This window comes from Ischnura elegans, chromosome 4, assembly GCF_921293095.1.
Source record: "Ischnura elegans chromosome 4, ioIscEleg1.1, whole genome shotgun sequence".
NCBI classification, from domain to species: domain Eukaryota; kingdom Metazoa; phylum Arthropoda; class Insecta; order Odonata; family Coenagrionidae; genus Ischnura; species Ischnura elegans.
The window spans coordinates 106367166-106376883 of NC_060249.1; the positions used below are offsets into that span (position 1 = coordinate 106367166).

Genomic DNA, 9718 nt, shown 5'->3' on the forward strand with positions numbered 1-9718 from the left:
AATTGCAAGAGTGCGTCTTAGTGTACGTACTAGGTTTTTTTGAGAATGGTCTGACATGATCCCCTGTTAGATTTTGTTCTACTTTTACTTTTCAAGGAATTGTATGGATGTTAATTTTAGAATTGTTTTCTTTTGCTATGTGTTCTCTATTCCAAGGACTTATTTCCCAGGAAAAGACCCCAGTGGTTCACCTAGGCTTGTAGTTATTAAATTTTTTTTCAATTAGTAATGCAGTAAACAGTGGAAGGGCTTGCATAGGGATGATAATAAGCAAGTTGTTAAACCGTGATTCAAGTTTGTTTTTTCTAGGTTGCTGCAAGCCTGATTCCGGCTTGCATTGCTATTTGGGTACAAGGACGGGCTGGCCAGGTTTGCAATCTCTGAGTCACCCAAGCTTAGGGGGGCCCTGCTCCATCTTGAGGGGATATCAAAGGTGTAATTAAAAAAAGATATTCATTACTTAGGTTACTTGCACCAATATTTTTTGTAATTATAAAAAGTTTTGTGTTCATTGGTTGCTTTCTTTACTGCATACTCATTGTAAATTAAATGAAGTGAGTTAGGTGTCCGGAAGGTAAAAAAAAACTGCAAGTGCTTATTTGGAATGGTTATTTGGAAAGATTGTATTTAGTTTCTTTTTTTTAGATTTCAGTGCTGTTTCTGGGACAAAGTCATTAAAGAGATATCAGCTCCATAATAAATTATTAATTTTCTCAATTTTCATAGTATTTTTTATTAACTTTATCTACTATTTAAGAGCGAGAATATTGTCAAAATCCATTTTCGGGCATGCAGTTCCCTAAAATTTTCCAAGGAAGACCTCCGAATTCCCCCCATCAGGACCCCAGACCGCTGGATACTACTATCATTGGAACAGATATGCCCTCTTGTCTGTTTCTATCATTGGCATTTGGTATTGAGCACATCCATCCATGTGAGTACCCTGCAGGGGCCCAGGTAGTACTTAAAGACTGGGGGGGTGGGTTTAGGTGCAACTAATACCAGGGTGTGTGGGGGAACGGAATACCCTCCAGGATAAGCGGTCAGTGCGAGATTAGTAAATTGGCGAATTTTAAGATAAATGGTGAGTTTTATGGCTTTCTGAGGGATATTTTATTAGTCCTTACACTATTCTATTAGTAATATTAATCCAATTAAGTAAAATGGATTAAAATTAAAAATTTCTCTGATCTCTATGGGGGAGGAATTTATCCCCCATAACCCCCCTCGCTGCTCCATTGGTACCCAGGATCAAAGCAAGGAGGACATGTCGTGGTTTTTCAAGTAGTAACATTTTTGCAAAGAATGAAGAAGTCAAAATTGTAAGTAAATTATGACAGCGTTTCATTGGTCTATACAATGAAGAGAATGACTTAAATTTGTTACATGTCTTATGCGAATATAAGTTTTTAAATAATTTCTTTAAAATTTTCGTTACGAGCTTAATTTCTTTTCGCTTCTAAGGGGGGGGGGGGGGCGTAGCCAGGAATTTCGTTCGGGTTAATGATCGAAAAAACTATTTGTCAAAGAAATCTTTTGTAAACTCGTCATTTCTCAATATTTTGTTTTTTAAATTAATCAAAGTAACTGTGTTTTCATATTGTCCGGGGGACAGGGGGGTCCTATCCCACCGCACTACGCCGCTGAAAGGCCGTCTCCAGCTGGTTACGCCCATCTACCCGCTGTCCTACTATCAGATTTCAGTCATTAAACTCGCGGCGGAATTGCTTGTGTCAGTACATATTTTGCAAAGAGCCTTTTTATTGAGGGTAAGAGTTTCCGTTAATAGTATTTTCAGTGATTATTTAGCGCAATTGGGTGTCAACCCATTAAAACAAGGGTTCGATCAGGTCGTAATACGTTTAGCCTTTGCCCTGGTTTTACCTTTATTTTCGCCGTTTGCATTGTTGTCATGCCTAGAAAATTTGTACTTATGTTACTGAAGGTTTCGAAAATCAATATCACCTATCCGAAAATTACCAACATTCTTCGCTTACCAAAAAAACGAAGAAATTTTACCACATCTCCTTATGGGAAAACGGAGTATTTACACCGAAAATGGCGGACGTCGTGGTTGCCATAGTGGAAGCCTATGCGACGACTCGACATGATGAGAGAGTAGTGTTGAGAGAGCAATCTAGAGGACTCTGGGTCCCCGCACAGAGATGGGGGGGTGAGGACCGTCTCATGAGCCAATGAGAGCTGACCACAACGTCCTTGGGCGTATACTCACGAGAAGGATGCGCGCGGCGATACCCCCCACCACCCGCCACCTTCCCCCACCGCCGAATCGTGGGCGAACTTGTCACTCTTTGAAACAATTCAAATATAAACAGACCGTTGCAGTTTTGACACGTGGTGATTTGTGCCGGTTGACAGCGCAAGATAATTATTTTAACTTGGCTAATCAGGTTTTGGCGTTTGGTGTTTATTGGATACGAGGTAAGTGAAAGGTTAATCTACGGATAGCCCACTGAATGAAAGATATAATCGGCTTGTGATGTCCGTAGTAAATTCTATTTCAACTTACAGGGAGAATGGTTTGGACCCGATGCTGTGTCCCTGATTTGGGAGAAAACAAGAAACTCCGTTTTCGGTAAGGACCTTTTATTCCATATTTCATGTAATATTCACATAAGTGGCAGTTGTGGGAGTTTTTTCAAATCTTAGGGTTTAAACGCGAAGTTTCAACGTGTCTTATAGATACGTTCATACCTCAAAATGATCGGAATTATAATTGTTATAGCATGTGCTGGGTCATGTTAAACACATCACCTGTTTCGATTTACGAAAGAAGTTTTCTGTGTCACGCAATAAGACGTCATATGTCACCTACATCTAACATATAATTTCGGCAAGGTAGTAAGTCGTAAGAAATTAGCGCCAAGTGAACAAAAATGCGTATCAAATGTTGAGATAAAGCACATGTGACATCAGTCCAAATAGCATCGTATTTTGTATTCGTTGCAGTGAATTTTCATGTTTACATTGACATCGTTTTTCCGTGATACATTATCCCAGTACAGTATGACTGCAAGTCTCTTCCATTCAGAACGGTGACGATTTTTGACTAATTTAGGTCTATAGTTCATTTTTCCATGCTAAGACATTCATTGGAATTGTTGCTTTCTCAAGTTGTTTTATATAACAGTGGGATGATCATTCAGAGATACTGTAACTGATATCTATGCATAATTCTACTGGCAAGGAGACGTATTGAGAGTGATGTCCTCCATCTTAATGCCGATGTTAGTTTCTGAAAACTGTATTCTCCGGCTCCGAAATTCTTTTATTCATAATGTCATTTCTAGCTGTTTTCCCCTCCATTAAATTTTCTTCGCAGCCCTCACACTGCCTTGCCAAAACACTCTACCGCTTCTTACTGAGGATGTCCTTCCATCTACCCTTTCTCATTTATGACATGCCTTCTTGCGCCCTTCAAAGGGTTTTGCCCCAGCAACCCTTCCTCCACGCCTCACCCTCGCTAATCCCTCAATGGGGCGCCGGGGCCCAACCATATGAAGAAGGGTGCAAAAGATAGACAAAGAGGACATCGAGAACGCCTTTAGCGGATTACTGGAATGCAGGGTCGTCGCACTTGTGGAAGTGGGAAAATTCCGGTTTGAGACACCGTTCTCAGTGCTGGGGTTTTTTCCACCTACAGCAATGCATGACAGCTGGGCCGTCTTTAATTTTGTAGGGGCATGTCATTCCTGAATAAACTTGAGTGACATGATGTGTGCAAATAAATACACTTGGTGAATTGCTGATAATTCTGCTCTTTAAGTGCTCTCGATTCGATACTTTCTTTTCTAATAAATTCTCTCCCAGGTGATATTGATCTGTTTTCGTTGACAATTAAAAATTTGACTCATTTGGCATCAAAATATTTAATGCATGAATGACTATATAGATGGGTAAATGTTTGTTTTTACATTTTTGTTTTATTTAAAATTGTAATTAATAATTTACCTAGTTAACTCTTAGTTGTTACATGTGCACTTTAAATTGGCAGTCCTTCTGTACCACTTAATTAAAATACAATAAAATAAATTAATTCTTTTCAGCTGGTAGCGGTGTTGAACCCCAGGCAGCCGACACTTCTGAGTTACTGTCATTCATTGCCATTCATGGTGCAACAGTGTCAACAGCTACCTTAGCGGTAAGCGCTGTTAACCAACTGAGGCAATGGAAGTCATTCATACCTTGGTTCTTGAATACTATTGCAAAAAGAGGGGTGGGAAATATTAATTACATGAAGGGATTATCGTCTTTATGGGGGTTGGGTTTTCACTTTTGAATTAAATTATGTGGTTAAGGGGGGTTCCCTTTTATTATTCTTTTTCTTCTTTATTACAACATTTATTTATTTTATTTATTTATTTCACACACCACCGAAAACAGCACTGCTCGGCCTTTACATCGGGGTTGATAACATTTTAACAATCACAAACATCCATGCCCTGGATAAGGGTAACTTACCCAGGCGGGACTCGAACCCGCGACCTTCGGATTGGCAGGCGAGGACTTTACCCCGCCGCCACCGAGGCCGGCCATCACTTTATTTGGAATCAATTTGTATTGTTTTTTATGATGACCATGGGATTTTACTCCAAATTTCTAAAACGATCTGCATTTTCGATGTCCTTGCCGCCCAAATAATCTAGGTTACATATCTCATAATTAAGCCTGCTTACACACACATGGAACTATGATGCATGTGTACCAACAACAGATACACTGTCTCACCAAGTTTCTCTTCCATGAGTCTTTCCTATGCCTTTTTAAGACAACTTAAATTTAAACAAAGATCTTTGTTTAATTTTAAGTTGCAAATGACCCAGTTGTCGACGCACCACTTAAAATGCATTTCAATTTTAAGTTTCCAGCTAATGCAAACAACACGCTACACTCACAATGTAAAAATGTGCCCAAAATTAAATGAACTCTAAACTGGAGGGTTTTAATGAACAATGGTTCAGTGGAATGGCTTTTGAATGCACTTGTGGCACCCAGTAATGTGTATCATGTGCCCATCAAAATTGAGATGGAAACAATTGAGTGATCAGTTCTGTGAGATGTTGTAATCAAGAATATTGGTCCATTTGTCCTGACTCAATTAACATTTAGGATAAGTGTCATTGAATTGTTTTTGAGTTTCCTGTATCATTCATTCACTGTATCTTTGATGATGTTTAAACTTAGTTTCCTTCGATCTGCATCTGTGCAAGATCTGGCACTGTTGACAATACTTGATACACATGTGAGCACATGCAGTGCATTTGTTAATGACATGGTAGAAAAAGGATGAACCCTGAGTACATGGGTGACAGGCATGGAGGAGATAGTCACACATTCAGTTACCATGGCTTTGGGTGATGAAGGGGGCTTCAACAGTTGTTGCCCAGTAGAAATTGCTTGAAATATGCTGAGAGTATATCTGAGTATAAGAGATGCAGTGGATGGTGTAGCAGATAAACACAATTCAATGACTTATTTGGTATTTATGTACAATGCTTTTGTTGCAAAGTGAAAGTGTTTTTAGCTTTCTTTGAATCCCTTATAATATTTGTGTAAGTGGCAGCTTTTAATTTTGCTTTTTGTGTCTCATACTGTTGACATGTAATATTATAGTGAAAGTGCTACTGTGTATGTTTCATTCCAAGATTTTGCTCACTTTCATCTGTTGAGGGTTTCCAATGAAGCTCAATTTCAATTAATATTTTGCTGTGCATGCTGTATTAGAAGCACAGAATTCCATAGTTTCCACGTTGAACTAATTTGGATGGTCAATAGATGCACATTTGAAGTAATGCTTAGTTTTTTCCGTATGTTTAATGGGTGTTAATAATTCTTGGGTTTCAAACTGGGTAGTATGCTCCATATCCTCTTTCAGCATTTCTATGTGCAATGCGTCCATTGTCATTAGGGATTCAGGAATCCAATGCCATTCTGATTGTGCCCCAGATTTTTATACAGATTACTGTGGTTGCCATATCAGCATCTTGAGAATCAGGATGGCATTGGATTCCTGAATCCCTGAGGGCAATCGATGAGTTGCTCATAAAAATGGTGGAAGGAGACGTGGAGCATCTTACCTGTGATTGAACCTGAGAAATCTCTATTACAACATACACATTTTGTCAAAGTATATAAAATGAAACTCCTATGTTATTATTGTATCCATATTTAAACATGTACAACGGCAAATTATTGCTTTATGCTAATATTGTGTAGGAGAGCTACTACAAATTAATGATGTACATCAGTGTGGTCATGGTAAAATTAGAAGTGCCGGAGCGCACTTACCTTAACTTTTTGTTAGAAATATTACTCTGTGTTTTTATCCATTGTTATTCTTGACATTTTAGTATAAATGTTGTTTTGATTATGAATGTATGCATTCGAAATTTTGAAGCAACAAAATTGATGAAGGGTTAAGCTTGAAAACTGAAACTTAAAATTGAAAAAGGGTTGTTAACCAGTGCCGGAACGGCGTTATGGTGCATTTGGCACCATGACACCTCTGATGTACATGGAATAATATTTCTAATAGGAGTTCTCTGATAGTGAAATGTCAAGTAGTGTGTAATCATATCATAAGTTTCTTTAAATATTTCTTTCATGAATGGTACAGTACAATGTACTCTTAATGTTCATTTTTAAACGACATTATCGTCGTTAATTATGGTGTATTTGGTGTTGATATGGTTCAAAATTTGTTGTTTTAATTAATGTTCTAAGTTCATTATCTGCTTTTGAATGCAATTTTGTAAAGTGTTGTTATACTTGTGGTAATTTCAGAATTTATTGTTTAAATAAATGAATTTTTCATTAAAATATTACAGCATTTAAGTGTTTTATTACATTTATTCTCCTCTACCTGAATTTATTTGGTAAAAGTGGTTTATATTGGTGGACGGTACTGGGACCTGCAGGTAAATCAATTCAAAAAGCCCTCCTTGCCGGCTGTATTCTCGACCAATCACAGCTCCTCACGATATTATGGAGGTGGGGTGGGGAGAATAGGAAAGTCCCGGTTTTTAACGTGGAGTGTCGCTGCCGTGGCTGTAAGTCACATGTTATATAAGATGGCCGCCGGTCGTTTTGGCGCAAGGGCGCAAGTTTCGAAATACGATTTTTAATCCGTTATTTTTAGATAAGTACGTAATACAACGGTTTCAACGAAAAGGTTAATAATTGTCTCTGTGGTGGAAATTTGTAAATGCTATAATCACCAATTCCAAACTGTAGCTGCTTGTATTCGACAGGAAACCCATATTAATAATGAGCGAAAACCAAAACTTGCAGGAAAAACTTCCAATGCCAATTCGAATAATTTTTGCATTCAGAGTTGCTATTTGTATTCAGTTAGTTTACATCAATGGATATGGTTTATCTGCATTGGTATTGTGCAAATCTGAATGCAACAATTATTACATACTCACATATTTCTTAGCTGATATTTTAATTTCTTAAAGCTAAAATTAATCCGAAGTAAGCATTGCCACTTAACACTTGCCAAATAACACTTTAATTTGTACCAAGCTTCCAGTTTCATTGTTATCAAGAAACTTATTGGTTTTTCATACAGATTGGACTCCGGGAGGAAATTATAAACTATTCAACGAAACAAAATTTTGGACATTTTTACCGCTTCTACAGTTTCAGAACAACAAATGAACGCTATTTTGAAGTTTTATAAAACAATTGTCTATAACAATTAATTAAGTTTAAAAAAGTTTGCAACAATGCTAATAAAATTTACGATCATTAACGATTTCTACATACCTTACGGGTTAAACAACAACAAATTAACAACAACTCTCTAAATTGTTCATTAAAAAAATTTAAAGTTTAAACAAAGTTAGCAACTTTTAAAAAATTAACAATTTCCGCATGTTGTACGGTTGAGAAGAGTTGGCTGAACAATATACCCTTACTCTTTGTTGATTATAACAATTACTAAAATTTAAACAAATTTAGCAACTTTTACAAAAACTATTATTATGTAATGAAGAATTCCCACATTTTATACGGTTGAAAAACGTGGAATGAATGATACACTCTTACTCTATTATGTTTACAACGATTACTAATGTTTAAACAAAGTTAGCAACAATTTTACAAACATTTTCAAAATCTTACAATTTCTTTAATTTAATTAGGTTAACCGACAACAAAAGAATGGTTTAGTGGAACTTTATATTGTTTATAATAATTTCTTAAGTTTAAAAATAATTAGCAACAATTTTAGCACCGTTTTAAAAAGTAACAATGTGTTACGGTGTAAAGAATAGAAATTGCTATGAAAAAGAATTGTGGTGCTTTAACTCCCAAACCCTGATTTATACACATTGATGCACACATACCTTTACATTGTATAAAAATGTATAAAATGTACAAATTTTATACAGCTTACACAACTATGTATAAATTTTCATAAAATGTATAAAATTTATACAATGTACACATTGTATACAGCTTTATACAAATTCATACAAAATGTGCACATTGTACACATTCTGTATAAAATTGTATACATTGTATACAATTTACACATTTTATACATTCTATACAACTGTATACAATTGTATACAAAATGTGTACATTGTATACATCCTGTATAGAAATTGTATACAAAATTTTCGTTGGGGCAATTAGATTCATAGTAATTTAAAGTAAATAAAGTAATAAAACTTTTATATTGCAAGGTTCAGTTAGATTCCAAATTACTATGAATCTAATTGATCTTGCCTCCTCCTGTCCCTTGCACTGGCCTACCGCAGCCAGAAAGGGAGGAAACATGACGACACTCACGGCAGAGTTAAATGCTTATAATACAAGGTTAAGATAGAAAGAAGATTCATAAAAACAAAGCCATTTAAGTCAATATAAGTGAGCCCATTGAAGTCACAGTTCAACCATGGGCCCAACGGTCGCTCTAGTGAATTTTTAGGGAGAGAAATGATAAAATTTTTATATTGCAAGGTTCAGTTAGACAGCAGGTTCAGATTTCCGGCCGAGTGCTTTGAGCTTGGTATGGGAAAGACGGGATCTTGGTATGGGAAAGCACTCGGCCGGAAATCGAGGGATCCGGGTTCGAATCCCGGTCAAGGCGAATGATTTTTTTCTCTGTGGATTTTTCGCACAATTGTGCATTGCGGGTGACTCCCGTAAAGTTATCACCGTGGCTAGTCCCGGTATACTTAAATTCGCATATAACATCATAAGTTTCTGTGAGAATTAAATCATATTTATCCACCTTAACGCAGAAAAATATTTTGAAATGGCCTTTTTCCTCCAATGGAGTCCGTATCCTATATATTGGAAATGTTAGGAATGGAATGGGAAAGGAACCAGGAAACAATGGAAGATTGGCTAAGGTAGGCGTCAAACCATTTGGTTTCAATTACGGATACATGGTATGGGAAAGATATAATTTTCAAAAGCCAGAGAATCTATCCAAGATGCCAATACTCTTTCGGGAAGAAGAAATCTAAGAGGCCACGAGCTAGTCAACGCTAGGGAAATTCTTCCTATGAGTGAAATAGGATCGAAGTTTTTCCCGGCGAACAAGTTGAAGGAATTCTTCTTGGGTTTTCCACCGGTTGTGGCTTTCCATGGCCGTCGTTTCGAGGCTCGACTCGAGCATCGTCATCAGGGCAGTTGAATGTTGGACTGAGGGTTTGATTCCCTTATATACCCTGCTTGGAGG

General features: G+C 37.0%; 1 long non-coding RNA gene across 1 annotated transcript; it reads left to right on the forward strand.

Annotated features, from left to right (window-relative positions):
- The first annotated feature begins 2157 nt into the window (after positions 1–2157).
- On the forward strand, positions 2158–4298 carry LOC124156909. Its single transcript, XR_006864429.1, has 3 exons — positions 2158–2442; positions 2533–2596; positions 4068–4298. It is a non-coding gene; the product is annotated as an uncharacterized LOC124156909 (long non-coding RNA).
- The last annotated feature ends 5420 nt before the right edge of the window (positions 4299–9718 follow it).